The 16,356-nt window shown below is 39.8% G+C and overlaps 1 long non-coding RNA gene across 2 annotated transcripts in view; it reads right to left on the bottom strand.

Moving 5' to 3' along the window:
• The window catches only part of LOC146659971 (uncharacterized), a 3,120-nt gene extending 184 nt beyond the window's left edge, over positions 1-2,936 (bottom strand). The window contains exons 1-4 of one of the 2 annotated variants that reach the window (XR_014913682.1): positions 2,716-2,936; positions 2,358-2,626; positions 1,070-1,095; positions 1-753 (exon numbers count right to left, since the gene is read on the bottom strand). The exon at positions 1-753 is cut by the window's left edge and continues 184 nt beyond it. This is a non-coding gene — a long non-coding RNA (uncharacterized LOC146659971). Of the gene's footprint in view, positions 754-1,069; positions 1,096-2,357 lie in introns of both variants that reach the window. The other variant, XR_014913681.1, reaches the window with a different exon arrangement.
• Positions 2,937-16,356: the final 13,420 nt, after the last annotated feature.

Genomic DNA, 16,356 nt, shown 5'->3' with positions numbered 1-16,356 from the left:
TTATTCGCCTGAGAGTAAATACCAGAGAACTGAAGCCGTACAGAATCTTTAGAGGAAACCATTTATACAGACAGGTGCAAGCAAGAGACAATCAGCAGATATAACTTCACATTTGGGAAATTTCAAACTCTGACACAATGAATAAAAAAATAATTAAGTTATATGAATACATTTATGATTAAAAAACAGGTAAAATTTGACTTTTTAAATCAAATACATGAGTCAAATTGGCTCCACTGTAAAAAGAACTTGATGTAATATGAACATCTACAGCTGTAAAGTTCAGAATCATAATAAAGTGATTTACTAAAAATGTCAGCATCATGTTAGAAACATTACACGGTTCTGCTTCCGTAGCTTCTGTCTGTGGTCACTGCATCAAACAGCTTTCTTTAAGTATCTGCATATTTTAAATGGAAGAGTTTGAGGTTTTTTAGAATTGGAAAAATTCAGATAAAATTGGCAAAGAGAGAAAGTCAGATCGATACAATATCTATCTATCTATCTATCTATCTATCTATCTATCTATCTATCTATCTATCTATCTATCTATCTATCTATCTATCTATCTATCTATCTATCTATCTATCTATCTATCTATCTATCTTCAGCCAATCAGATTTGTTGGCATTTCTTTGCGTCCTCGGCTCGGTGAAAACTGTGTTCGACGAATCGCAGCAGCTTCAGTCATCTGATGTTTCTTCCACCTGAAGCTGAAAACCTCAGAGCAGCATAATGAAGCTCCGGAGACGTCTGTGGACACATCATCAGGTCAAAAGCAATCAGAGTCTGTATTTAGTGACGCGACAGGCGAGTCTACATTTAAATTATGTTTTATACACTTATTAGCAGGAGCCTCTTCTTCATTTTATTCCTTTTCGTGAGAAGTAACTAAGCATTAAGTAGAAGTTTGTAAAATCAGCAGGGAACGGTTACACAGATTTGTCATTTATTCTTTGGTTTTTCGGGGTAAATATTTAATGTCCACAAATCCAGTAAGGACACGCCCCCTCCCTGTGGTCACACCCAGAAATAGCAAAACAACAACACACTGTAAACTCTCTGTTACCTCGTCACTGATCTTTGGCGTTTTTTCTGTAAAAAAAATAAAAAACATATATTCAACATGGATTTTTACACATTTTCTGAAAATATCAAATGTGTTATTATTTTTTCACGAACACAAAAACTCACGATTCAAGGTTTTTAGGGTGTTGGATTTTTTTTGCTCGTTACAAAAGAACATTTCAAACATTTTCTTCTGGAGTTGTGGACTTACACCGCGTTCCAGTTATTACGCAAATGATATTTTTCTCTGATTTTACTAAACAGTCAATGCAAGTGACAGTCAGCATAATCTTCGAGTCATCACCTTTAGATTATAATTTGAATTTTACTAAACAAACCTCCCAATGAAAACAGCGTGTTTTTGATCAGCAGTTTTCATAGTTGATCTGAAAACTGCTGTTCACAAACGCTGCGCATCTAATCTGACTGAGCTGGAGCTGTTTTGCAAAGAAGAATGGGCAAAGATTTCAGTCTGTAGATGTGCAAAGCTGGTAGAGACAGACCCTAAAAGACTGGCAGCTGGAACTGCAGCAAAAGGTGGTTCTACAAAGTATTGACACTAAGTATCTAAGGCTTTCATTGTGTGTCCAAGGCATTCAACTATTTCAGGCTTTTCAGCAGCAGAGATCCTTTTTCTTTGTCATATTGCTTGAAAATGCTGGTCTGCTTAATAATGTGGAACATCCTTATTTATTTGTTTTTCCTTTAATTGGGCTCACCTGGAAAACTAATTATACCAGGTGTCCGAGATTGATGATCCAAAGAGCCCTGACACACAATGCCACCATGAGTTTAATTGAAAAACAACAAATTTAATCTTTATGACACTAAAATACAATTTGCATAATGATTTGGAAGGCAGTGTACTCATCCAACAAGTTTGTTTTGAAGTGAGTTTTGAAGATATCAGCTGTAGTGTGCTTCTTCTCGTATAGAAAGCATATAATGGCGCTCCTTTCATACTTGTTAATCTCTAATCTATATCAACAAGTAGCAGCATAAGTTACCATGGTGACAGTCAGCAGTAAAAAGTTGACCCCCTTCATGGTGCAGAACACCGAGGGTTAGCCCTCGTGAAATCCTGGTACAGACCTCAGGAAACATTAGCTACTGTTAATTTCTACTTAGAAAACTTTTTTGAATATGTTCACCAACAAACAGGAGTGTGAAGCTCGCTAATGTGTTTGCTCAGCTACAGCTGATATCTCACAAATTGTGCGATTCAAACCAAAATTCTTCAGATGAGTAAAAGACGGCAAATACATAAAACATAAAAACGCCGTACTCACTGTGTCGGCGCGACAGCAGGGCGCAGAGTGCCACGGTGGCGGTAAAAAAGGCGGCACATGCAGTGCCAATGATGGAGGTCAGAAACACACACTGACTGGATGCTTTCACACACACAAAAAAAAAAACAAATAGAAACAGGAAGTTTGAGCAGGGATTTTTAAAAGTTCAGCAAGTTTAGAAGACAAATGATACCATAACGAACCCGAACATTGTGGCTAACAGCTGGATTTTTCCATTTGACTGCAGCTAGCCAAACAGCCAAGTACTGCTAAAGAGCGAGAGAGTGTAAGTGGACAAAATATCCTTGTTTCTTAACATAAAGCTCATTGTTGCTGCACAAATGTGATCCCCTCTTACAAACTTTTAGTTTTCGTGTCGTTATTGTCCTCTGAGTCATCGATTCTCTCCCTAGTGAGCTAACAAACAAATGTAGGTCTGTTAGCCGCAACCAACCAACCACATGACGTCATGCTCCGTACTGACAGAAGATGGTGCCAAACTTTAAGCGCTTATTTCTTAAATCCAGCTTCACAGACAGCGTTACATCTATGTCCGTTTTAGAGTTACCTTCGCACAAACGGGCAGTTGATCTGGTAGTGACAGGCAGCTGAGCCAATCAAATCAGTATCAGTGTTGCCAACTCCTCAGTAAGGAAAATCGCTATTGGCTGTCCTAAAAGTCGCTAGAAGTCGCTAAATGACGTCATCACCTAATTTGCATAATTGGTCGTGCTAATATAATTGTAACCTATGTTGTTGGAGAGAGAAATAACATCGTGGAAGAGACATAAAGTGAGTAAAAAACGTCCTAAATGCATTTAGAATTTATTTAGAACTACAAATTAAATTTCTTTTAGCAATTATTGTTTTTTAATGTCACAATTCCAACCCTGCTCCTTTATCCAGGCCTGGACCGGCAAAAGTGACCCGAAATAGGCGCTCTGGTGGAGTTACTTTGTGTGTGTGTTTATAAGTAGTTTTAAACCTTGTGATCCCCAAAACAACACAACAGTAAAAGAACTGACTGCGTTACAGTCAGTGCGGAGCAGCGGCTTCGCTCATGCGCGATTCATTTGCAGTTTGGACGCACAGGTGTGAACATCTCCTGCAGCTGGGGGAGGACTGTCCTCCGCCCGTGAGCGCTTTGGCACGGGTGAGGTGCCCACGGCAGCACCGCTGCTTGGTGAGAGTAAGAGCAACACGCTCTTTCACGTCAAAAAGTCGTCATAAATAAGTCTCCAATAACACCAGAAAAAGTCGCCAGATTTGTCGCTAGTTGCTTTTTAGAAAAAAAGTCGTTAAGGGGCCTGAAAACTCGCTAAATATTGCTAAGTTGGCAACACTGCTCAGTATGGAAGATGATAAACACACATCGGCCCTCTCGATGGGAAATTTGAGTATTAAAAAAATAACATGACGGAACAGTCGACCCACATAAAGTCTTATGCACGTTGTGCAAGAAGGAAATTTCACCCCAGCGCTTCCAGCTTAAAATATCACATTGACTCGAAGCATGCGTTAGTCGGGGATGCTGCTAGCACTTTGGCTAACGCGTCACCCAGCTTGGACAAACCACTCACGGAGCATCGGGGCTCAGTAAGTCGACCTCGGACATATTTACTGACGCCAAGTGGATTGCAACAAACTGCAGACGTGTTCATATCGCTGAGAACACGCGCTTTACAAGCTTTGGTTCCTCGTTTCAAGGACTTGAAGCCTCCCCAAGAGTGACAGAGAGAGAGGATACATGTTTACAGAGTTTATCGTTAACATGAATGTTCAAGATGTTCAATGAACACGTTAAGTTCGTATATTTTCCCTTTTTTCTCGAGTCTGTTTGCTCATACAAAATGAAATGCGATTAATATAGAATAAAAATTATATTTAACCGTGATTAATCAAAATTAATCCACAGTAACCCTGTGATGAGTCTGATTAAACATGTTAAGAGTTTGACTGCACTAATATATATTATATATTAGTGCATACTTACCTATTAGTACATAGGTTTTTTAAATAGTTGCATTTCACAGGAGAGAAGCTGCGCTCTCTTATATTGCCTAAATGTCAGTTACAAGCTTAAATATAAAGTTGAAAAAATGTAATTGCAGCCAGGCTATTGATCAAGTAATTGCGATTAATCGCGATTAATTACGGAAAATTGTGAGATTAATTCGTTGTTGTTTTTTTCTATTGACAGCACTAATATTTACATTTGCAGTCTGCTTAAATGCAACTTTCACGTCACATTTTGTTTACAGATGACATCAACACACACTGTTGTCAGAGAATAATCTCTACGTTTCCAGATGTCTTTCGACTTTCATTATTGACCTTTACAACTTTACACTTGCTGGCTTGTCCTGCACACGCTTTCACACACACATGAAAAAAATAGAAACAGGAAGCGCGAGCAGGGTTGGTTTTGTTTTGGCCACATGCTAAATAAGCAGAAACTAAAGTGTGAGATATTTTCATACTGATGCTCAAACCAAGCAGACGTGCATGGGGGTGAATATTATCCCAACCTAAACTCTAGATAAACTGGCTTTTTATAATAATGACATTGTTGCTACAATACTGAGGTGTATGCGTTTAACACAAACACACCTTGGAACCACAACCACGGAACAACTTGCTGATTGAAACATGTTGCAGATTGATTTAATTATAATTGTTACTTCCAGATAACTGAGACTTGAGCTGTGTGTCTGCTGCCTTTTGTTTTTTCCGGAATATAAATGAAGCACTAAAAGCCTTCAGATTGTGTTGGTGTGAGTTCCAAAGACAATGACTTACGTTTGACCTCATCTGTCCTGCTGCTGATGGTCTTCCTGATCCTCAGCTCTCCATCACTCAGCACACAGGACACGTTCACACCTGCAGACCAGGTTTCTGCAGGAACATAAACCTGCGAGTTGAAGACTCCCGCCCTGGTGTCAGGGAGGATTGTGGGACTGAGTTCCTTAAGCACATCCTCCTCAGAGTCCACCTCCCAGTCGACTTTGACCCGACCGGTGTCGTTCAGCCCGGACGCCAGGCAGATCAACGGGACGGGGAGGGGCGAGTTGACGTGTAAAGGAGCCAGGAGATCAAGTGCAGGACTGTGGAGCTCTGATTCTGAGGACAGGGTGAGAAACTTAATGGTCATGATTTCAAAGAAAACTGACCCTGCATCATCATCGCAGCCTCTCCATGTCTTTTTGCGATTTTAAAGATGTTTTCTTGTTATCATTTTTTTCTGTGCCGATTGGCACTTGAAAAATCTCATTTTTTTCTTCATTTCCTGTTTTATTCTGAAAGAATTCATATTATCGTGCACATTGCTTTGGTTCATTATCTCTGCCACCTTTCGTCTGACCCACTCTAATTGTTCCCACCTGTGTTTCCTTGTCGGTCGCCCCTCGGTGTGTTGCTTCCCTGAGCTCTATTCTTCCTCAGACCCTCACTGAACTTATTTGAACGTCCTGGATTTAGTCTGGTGTTTTTAACAGCACCTTTAAATCCACAGTAAGCATCATGAAACGTATGATTTTGTTGTTGTTGTCATTCGTGCTTTATCTGCATTTAGGTTCTCTTTTTAACTGCATAGCCAGTTACCACCAAGGTGAGTCAGTCACCACACTCGCATGTCTGGCTTTACAAAGATTGTCTTCTGCCTGAAAAAGCTCTTTTGTGGCCACTTTAATGCGCCTCAGTCCCTTCTTGTCTCTGCTTATAGAAACCCCCAAATGTGGCATTTACACTGTGTGTGGTGTTGGTGCCTTTTGCAATTTTCTGATAAATAATACAGTTTACTGTGCAGTTAATTGTACTAATAGACCATCCAAGAAGCCTCTGTGCTCCAGTTTTAGTGAACACAGTGTTATTTGGGTTTGACTTAGCACTAACTAGCAGATATCTGTGTTTGTGTGATGCAGCCTTACAAGCTTGTATACAAGCATGAGCCGATAATTTCACACGACACCCACGTTTTTGGTGTTTTGGCCTCCAAAAACATCTTGGTGTGAGCGGCCGAGTTCAAACCAGCGGGCTGATATCAAGGTGAAAATATCCTATTTTATGTTTCTGCTGACTTTACATCAAAGCCTTTCAATAAATCTGCCTTGTCACGTTTTGTTGGTTGTGTACAAGCAACAAAGTAACAGCCGTACAGATAACTGAGAACATGAAAGGTAAAAAAATTTCACAGTTTTGTTTTTTGTTTTTTTAATAAAGAAAGTTTCTAAGTACGAGGTAGCAACGCAGTAAAGAGCTGTTTCTCTAATATATGAAAAGAACCGCTGAGCCAGCTTTATGTTGTTCTGATCTTACACACATAAAACTCTTAGTTCCTGTTGTGAATTTACATTTACACTCGGCTTAAATGCGGCTTTCTTATGTCACATTCTGTTTGCAGATGATAAACATTTAACGGATCATCCAGTCTGGGTATCAATAAAAAAATGAACTAACTGATCAGCTGCACACACTCATTGACCTTTACATATCCTCCTTGGCTCAGTGCTACTTGCTGCAGGAGCGGCTGCATGTTTGGATGCTTGGAGGTTAGAGCTGAATAACCATGTTACCGTGGTAACAACGTGATAACCATTGTTACCACAGGTTTCAGGCCCTTATTGTCCAATTATACAACTTTAAGAGTGTCATCACTCGGCTGTAACAGCTGTTGTTACCATGACATTATGTGTGTATTTACCGGTTATTACTTTAGTAATAGAGTGGTAATAACTAAGAATTTTTCAGTATTGCGCTCTGCTGCTGCCTTCTTATTCAACTATTATCACTTTATCACTGAGCTGAGCTGTTTCCTTGGTTCCTAAAAAGCTAAAATTGTTTAAATATATAAAAAATTTGTAACAGATTTATTGTTATTAGGATAATAAAAAGAAGAACCAAAACCCAGTGGGTCAAGGCAAATATCTGTTTGACTTGTGAGTCAGGAAGTGTTATAAAGAGACCACCACTCACCTGTGACCGTCACCGTTGTCCCGCTGCCCAGCACTGGCGTGACCCCATCGATGTAGAGACAGAAGTACATGCCGGCGTCCTGCTGGGTGGCTCTGGGGACTTCCAGCAGACAGAGCCTGCTCTGAACTCGAGAATTAAACCAAGGAGTGGCACTGAGACCGCTCACCTGCCTGATATGGAGCCATGTCACTCGAGAGCAGCCATGTGTTTCACCAGTCCCAGTGATGTTACATTTGAGGCTGACCTTTGACCCTGACATCACAGTCACACGAGGAGGAGACTGAACCAGGTGTATTCCAGCGGTGACTGTAAGTACAGAGATTTCATCACTGCTCAGATTCACTCAGCTGCAAATGCAAAGGCCTCAAAGCAGGTTTCTTCTTTTTTCCGTTTATCTGGACTAAAGTAATAATATTTGTTTTATACTTTAAAAACTTGTGTAACGATTGTGATGGTGAGCGAGTACAGTACTCTGTTTTTGTAACAATTGTCCATGTTAGCTTCTCGTGTAAATCAAATATTTTTTTCTATTAAAATTGTTTCTGTTCTGTTTGTAAATGTGCTTTTATTCTGCTGCTGTTACAACCGAATTCCCAAATTCAGTTAAAGGATTATTCTATTCTATTCTATTACATGCACAAACTGGAGTCTATTAGATAGATATGATACAAACCACTGCAGTGCAGTACCTGTAATACCTACAGCATGTTCTAATAGGATATTATGGTCGACAGTATCGAACGCTGCACTGAGGTCTAGCAGGACAAGCACAGAGATGAGTCCACTGTCAGAGGCCATAAGAAGATCATTTGTAACCTTCACTAAAGCTGTTTCTGTGCTGTGATGAGCTCTGAAACCTGACTGAAACTCTTCAAATAAACCTCTGCAGATGATCTGTTAGCTGTTTGACAACTACTCTTTCAAGGATGTTTGATATGAAAGGAAGGTTGGAGATTGGCCTATAATTAGCTAAGACTGCTGGGTCTAGAGATGCTTTTTGAGTAAAGGTTTAACTACAGCCAGCTTGAAGGCCTGTGGTACATAGCCGATTATTAGAGATAGTTGATCATATTTAAGATCGAAGAATTAATTAATGGCAGGACTTCTTTGAGCAGTTTTGTAGGAATGGGGTCTAAAAGACACGTTGATGGTTTGGAGGAAGTAATTATTGAAGTTAACTCAACTTTGATTAGTTGGGCTGCTTCTGCTTTTGAAAATGGAAAGAAGACTCGGGTCGAGCTTGTGAAGTTTTGTTCCCAACGAGTCCTGTGAGCTCTGCCAGTGCTGATCGATACTAATGCATCTCTGTGGATAATGTAAAAAGCGTCCGTGCCAGCAGCGCTGAGTTAAACATTTAAATAGGCTAGAATATGATATTCATTAAGAGCCTGAGTTGTACATACAACGAGTTAAAAGATAAAATAAGTCACATCATAAGCAAAACAAGACAAATGGTCAAAGACGGTAATGTGGGACAGGATGACATTATCATATAAAGTAAAAATGATGTTTTTGTCAGACCCCAGATGTTTTTGCCCAGCTGTGGTCAGGTTTAGGCTTTCACCAGTTTCCCCAAAGAGAAAAACTTTCATCAGAAAAAACTCATACAAATGTTTTTAATGGAACTTTATTTTTAAAAAACTGAGATTTTGTAAAATGATTTTATGTGGCTCAGCCTTTGATCTGAATATTAAAGCAGCTAATCATTACAGGAAATGATTATTGATTATATAGATTATTGCAGGATGTGAAAGACGGCAGCGGTAAAAAAGAAACACTTACCGGAGACGCTGAGGCAGATGAGAGGCAGCAGCTTCATGTTGGCCAGGAATAAAGTCGTTCTGCAGGACTGAGGAGAGACAGTGCTGCGAAGTGTCATCACAGTAATCAGGTCACTGCAGTTTCACCACCGTCAGACACACACACACAATGACAGGATGTGATGTCACTGTATAAGATGTTCTTTATTCATCACAAAGCTGGAAAGACTCACAGGAGTGTCGCTCAAACACAACCTGTAAAAGAACACAACAACATAATAAATCAGGATGGAAATGACACAAAGGAGTTTACAAAAGAGCTCAACATTAAACATAATTAACACAGTTTAAATGTGCTTACATTTTTCTAAATGTAATAACAGCTGAACATAATACAGTCAAGTAAAATAAAGAATTTAATAAACCACAAAAAGAAAAACCGACTTTAATGACTAAATGATAAATAATTGATTCCACTTTTGTAAGTAAAGATTATTTAATTTTATTTTGAGTTTTATTTTCACTTCATTTCTATTTTCCATCATGTTTTCGATTTTAATTTTGTTTTTAGTTTATGTCACATCTTTTAAAATTAGTTTTTCCCATACATTTATTTTTTTAACCTGTTCTTGCATATTTTTGTATTTACTCACTCGTTTCTTTGTGCATTTCTTTATTTTTCAGCTTTCTGTTTTTTGTGATTTGTGAGTTATCAATAACTTCTGAGTGTTTTCAGCGTGTGGAGCTGAGACGGTGGGAGAGGTCTCTGTCAGGCCTCTGGAGCAGGTTTCATTTCTACAGGGAGTGCAGAATTATTAGGCAAATGAGTATTTTGTCCACATCATCCTCTTCATGCATGTTGTCTTACTCCAAGCTGTATAGGCTCGAAAGCCTACTACCAATTAAGCATATTAGGTGATGTGCATCTCTGTAATGAGAAGGGGTGTGGTCTAATGACATCAACACCCTATATCAGGTGTGCATAATTATTCGGCAACTTCCTTTCCTTTGGCAAAATGGGTCAAAAGAAGGACTTGACAGGCTCAGAAAAGTCAAAAATAGTGAGATATCTTGCAGAGGGATGCAGCAATCTCAAAATTGCAAAGCTTCTGAAGCGTGATCATCGAACAATCAAGCGTTTCATTCAAAATAGTCAACAGGGTCGCAAGAAGCGTGTGGAAAAACCAAGGCGCAAAATAACTGCCCATGAACTGAGAAAAGTCAAGCGTGCAGCTGCCAAGATGCCACTTGCCACCAGTTTGGCCATATTTCAGAGCTGCAACATCACTGGAGTGCCCAAAAGCACAAGGTGTGCAATACTCAGAGACATGGCCAAGGTAAGAAAGGCTGAAAGACCACCACCACTGAACAAGACACACAAGCTGAAACGTCAAGACTGGGCCAAGAAATATCTCAAGACTGGTTTTTCTAAGGTTTTATGGACTGATGAAATGAGAGTGAGTCTTGATGGGCCAGATGGATGGGCCCGTGGCTGGATTGGTAAAGGGCAGAGAGCTCCAGTCCCACTCAGACGCCAGCAAGGTGGAGGTGGAGTACTGGTTTGGGCTGGTATCATCAAAGATGAGCTTGTGGGGCCTTTTCGGGTTGAGGATGGAGTCAAGCTCAACTCCCAGTCCTACTGCCAGTTTCTGGAAGACACCTTCTTCAAGCAGTGGTACAGGAAGAAGTCTGCATCCTTCAAGAACAACATGATTTTCATGCAGGACAATGCTCCATCACACGCGTCCAAGTACTCCACAGCGTGGCTGCAAGAAAGGGTATAAAAGAAGAAAAACTAATGACATGGCCTCCTTGTTCACCTGATCTGAACCCCATTGAGAACCTGTGGTCCATCATCAAATGTGAGATTTACAAGGAGGGAAAACAGTACACCTCTCTGAACAGTGTCTGGGAGGCTGTGGTTGCTGCTGCACGCAATGTTGATGGTGAACAGATCAAAACACTGACAGAATCCATGGATGGCAGGCTTTTGAGTGTCCTTGCAAAGAAAGGTGGCTATATTGGTCGTGTTGGGATTCAGAGATTCTTTTATTGCTACCATATAATCTGCCTTATGAAGAATGTATTAATAACATGTTTTACAGTATCATTTATCAGTAATATTTCCTGCAGGGTTTATAAAATTGCATTGAATATGTCTGTCATCACATTGACCTTTCTATTTTTATAGGTTGAGTTCATTTTATACACAATGCATGAATGTGCTTGGTTAGAGTTGATGTTCCATTCGAGAAGGTTTTAAGCTTCACTGGTGAGAGTGTCCAGATGATACATGCTGAGGGGAGATGAGAACATAGCAGGTTAATTGCATGCACGCTTACGATACACATATTAATCTAGTAGCAGGTCTGAGCGAAGGCCTAAGCGTCTTCTGCTTCAGTTTGAGACTGGCTGCAAAAGTACTCTACTTAGTGATTAATGACGAGGGTCCATTATTAGCTCTCGGAGATGGTGAGACCTGAAGTTATTACCCTAAAAGGCAAGCAATGTAGAAAAGAGAAGTTATATGTCGGTGAAGGGTTAATAGAAGTGTACGTGATGTACCCTTGTCTGCACGGGTTGAACTTTTGCCCGTCTGTCACCAAGTATTTTTGAACTGTATTGACGTAGGTGTGATATTTTGTCCTATAAAACCAGAACCCAATGTATTCTTGTCAGAGCAAAACAATCCCTATGTTGATGGTTGGTTGTTCTGTGATAATAAAACTCATCGTTTGATTGCACTTTTCCAGAGCCTCCGTCGTTTGTTGTCTGGTCTAAAGTTGATCGATCTCGCAACAGTCGCTGATTCATTTTTGTTTTGTTTTTGAATGTCAGAAATGTTTATTTGTGAATGTGGAGATGTTATATTGGTGTCACTGGTAAAAATAAATAATTGAAATGGGTATATATTTGTTTTTTGTTAAGTTGCCTAATAATTATGCACAGTAATAGTCACCTGCACACACAGATATCCCCCTAAAATAGCTAAAACTAAAAACAAACTAAAAACTACTTCCAAAAACATTCAGCTTTGATATTAATGAGTTTTTTGGGTTCATTGAGAACATGGTTGTTGTTCAATAATAAAATTATTCCTCAAAAATACAACTTGCCTAATAATTCTGCACTCCCTGTAATGAACACGGGAGGAAGCGAAACACTGTGCATGAGTACCAGTTCTGCATTCACAATTTAAAGTAAAAGTTTAAAGTCTATCACCAGATATGCTCATTATTGCTTTATGTCTTCACCACTTGTAGTTTTCTGAGGAGAGTATAAATGCAACGAGCATAAAGAGCCTTTTTAAACAGCTGTAAACCAGAGCAGCTCCCTCTGTCTTTTACTGAAAATAAAATAAAAAGCTGAATAGATGCACGGGCTCGGCAAGCAAAAATAAACACGCAAGTTTTCCGTCTGGCAAAGAAAAGAAAATTTATCTGCACAGTGTGTTTAAAAAAAGTCCAGAAAGACTGACTGTTTTTGATCAGCTTTGTTTGCACCCAGGACCTCAAGGGGGTCTTAAAGGAGGGACCTCAGACTGCAGCGTGAGTGCCCGAGTGCAGTTAATCACAACCACAAACAGTCAGCGTGACCTATGACCCCGAGCTAAAGAGAAAAACATTACAGAGTCGGTCTGAGGTCCCGGCTCAGCTTCATTCCCACATCCATCAGCAGTGGTGGTGGCATGTTTTTACTGCTGGCCAATCAGCCAATCAGCTTCAGGCGACATTAGAATAGACTAGAACAGAATAGAACAGCCCTTTACTGTCATTGTACATGCACTACAGAATTGTGGGCGCTCCACACCAGCTGTGCAGGAATAAAATATAAATAATAAACAGCAGGAATAAAAACACACAGAGAAAGGCACGCATCGGACAACAAGCTGCAAACAGCTGTTTCTGTGAGGTCACCTGCTGATGTCAGCTGAGAGTTTCATGTGTTCAAGCTGCAGATAAGAACCCACTGCATGCTGATCCTGCTGCATGTCTGGTGCTGAGGCTTGTTCAGAGGGTCTGATGGCAGGTTCGGCCTGGTTCTGTATGAAATACCAGACTAAGCAACAGGAAAGAACGATCACATTTCCCATAAACAGTTTTTACTGATTTAATCTGAATAACCCTTTAATGTCCTCACCAAGAAAAAAGCAATGGAAAACTTTTTTGTTTGCATTTCATATTGATTTGGGTAAGTAATAACCACAATCAATACATTTTTATTGATTAGACTCTGTAGTTTTAAAATATTGATCTCAACCAAACGGCTGAGATGTCCCTTTATGGTAAAAGTATGAAATGTCATGCAAATACAAGTACATTAGATAATACAGTTGAAAAAATCAAATAAAGGGCCAAATTATAATTACATTAATAACAAAAACTGTCCAGGCCATCGGATACAGTTTATTTCTAGTAGCATGCCAGTGAACATTGCTGTTTTCCAAGGAAAGTATTCTATCAAACAACAAAATACATAGTTTTCATCTGCAAATGTGAAAAATGTGCTGCAGCACAAAACACTCACATTCAGGCCACTTCTGATTGAATGCTACTCTGCAAAATCAGTTTTGTTTTTAAAAAATAAAATAAAAAGTGCAAATCAATCACATCTGCTTGTGGTTTCTGTCTTTGGGGTCTTAGGGTGTAGCATTGATTCTGCGGTCTTTAAGAGCTGGCTCATGGTTGTCCAACTCTAGATGCTGGCTTGTTAACTTGGTTCAGACACAGCCAGGCGGAAACCTTTTGAGAGCCATTAGTTTCTGGTCCAGCAGGGCACAGTCCCTCTTGTAGACCAGGTATTCAAGTCAAGGATGTATCCGAACAGTGGGATATGCCATCTCCTTAACTTGTAACTTATAACTTGTCTTATACAGGTGTAATAGCATACCAGAAAGTTTAATTCCTCCCATATGATAATTATACACAGGGATGAGTGATGGGCATGGGATGGTGATCTTTGCATTGGACTCTTTGCTCCACCTTTTGACCGATGAAAGAACCATGAACCCCACAGGCCTTGTTTAGGAGGTTGACACATTTCTTGTCAAACCATTTTATTGCAATCAGACCTTCATCAGACCTGTAATCACAGGCTCCATGGCCCTTCTTCATCAGGTCTTTGTCTGCCATCAGGGGAGCTCCACCGGTGCAGTTTGGTCATACAGTACCAATGCACCTGACCCCCAAGTTCTGGACCAAGCTGAAACTTGTGAAGAGCTGAGGTTCTTTTATGGGTTTGCAAAGTGTTTTTTTTTTTTTACAGCTTTGGCCCCTTAAAGGGAGCTTGTGTTCCTTTTCACTCAGGGGAGCATTGAAGAATGTAGATCCTCCTGACACAGCAGCAAGTCGTGGATGATGCCAGGTGAACAATTTAAAGCCCCACTCATCTGGTTTGTTGGCAATATACTGGTGGAGAGTGCCATAAAACCATGAACTCAAACACACTGTGGTTGAAGGTGGATGGTGTCATGAGTGTCATGCCACAGGACCATGTGATTTTTAGCCATATAATTGTTTAGCGTCCATATATCAACATCAAATTATAATTTCTTAGTAATACTTAGTAATATTAATTTACCAGCTACTGTAATTTGGTCAAAAGCTAATCAGTTGTGATATTTGTGATTTCCACATGTCATTTTTTTTTTTTTTTTTTTTTTTTTTACCATATTTACTAATATTAACTCAGAAAGTTACAAAAAAGACTTACTGAGGAAATTCTTTCAGCATATTCTTGCTTTGCTAACACTTAATGTGATTTATCAATAGCAATGGATAAACAAAATGGCAAATAATCAATTTTAATAACATTTAGGTTATGTTAGCATTGGCACCATAAAGGGACAAATCAACCGTTTGGTTCACCACTTTTTAAAAAAATGATTAAACATTTAATTTCACTTTTTTCATGCTGTCAAGTGACATATATCTGTTTAATAAGTCTTCTAACTGCCATATATCAAAAAATTATATCTTCCTACCTTAGTTTCATCAAATACCCTCAAAATATGTTGGATGGTTTTTTGTTTCTGACTCCCTGGTTGGGAGAGAAGAGCCAACAGTTTCCATTCACAGCGCCTTCTGGTGGATTTCTTTGGCATTACAGATGAAAAACCAAAGACTCAACAAGGTAGGTGAATGTCAGTGAAAATGTGCTCTACCATTTGGTTGACTGGAACGCTAAAGGGATAAATGAAATGAAACTAAGATTAAATGAATACAATGATTCTTAGCTCCGTGGCTACAGAAGCATGAAGGAGTGCACAGTGTGGTTCAGACCTATTTTGTGTTTGGATTAATTAGAAGATAAACATGGATGAAAGCTTTCAGGATAAGAAACTTTGAGCCAAGTGACTCATCTGCAGCTCTTTGTTCAAGTCAAACTCTGACAGGAGTGCAACCATGTTTAAATGAGACTCCTCGTGCTCGTGCCAAATGCAGATGGATGGGGCAGGGCATTCAGTGCCAAACAAGTATGAGGATCATCAATGGACTGGTGAAGGTTAGCAACAACTACCACAGGTGATGCTCGTCACTGCTGGGTAAAAACAAAAGGCACAGAGGCAGTGAAGGCAGGGTTGGTGTGACAGAAGAGGAGGAAAGGGAGAGAGAGAGATAGTGATGATGTGCTGTGACAACCCTAAAGACGTTATAGAGCAATGAAACACAGTAAATAAGCATAATCTCTATTTGACTATTAAAACAAGATCAGGATATTTATAAGAGCCTACACCAGCTGCAAAGTGAGATTCATCCCAGACAGGTCAGCAGTCAGAGCTAACCATTACTCATTCACACCTACGGCTGCAGGAACGAGCAGTGAATCGAGCGCCGGCTGCTTGGTTGGAGTCGACTTACCCTCTGCTCGAACATGTCTGTGGCTACAGGAGTTTCTCACTGCAGGCTTTGTGTGAGCGTCTTCTCAGGTGCGTTGATCTCATGTGGTGGATCGTTTTTCTTCTTACAATCGCATTCTTGTTCCTCACAGTTTTCCAATTAGAAGACTGCATGAACTGGGGTCAGGCGATTGTTGAGCAAACAGCATGTAAAGGATCCATCCATCATGCAGATGCTTAAAGAACATATTTAGCTCAAATAACATCATCACATTTACCTGTAACACAGTATCTTAACTGGTAATTAACTCATTACCAGTTAGTCCCGTATAATGGAATATCCTGCAGTGTGTTTCTCAGCAGGAGGTTACTGAGACAGTTCTGGGTTTCTTTAGGTGTTTCTTGTAATGATGACATGATATACACAATA

This window comes from Rhamphochromis longiceps, linkage group LG11 (genome assembly GCF_057381845.1).
Source record: "Rhamphochromis longiceps isolate RC_006_pf linkage group LG11, R_longiceps_female_GT1.1, whole genome shotgun sequence".
Taxonomy (NCBI): Eukaryota; Metazoa; Chordata; class Actinopteri; order Cichliformes; family Cichlidae; genus Rhamphochromis; species Rhamphochromis longiceps.
This window is presented reverse-complemented; position numbering and strand designations above follow the sequence as displayed.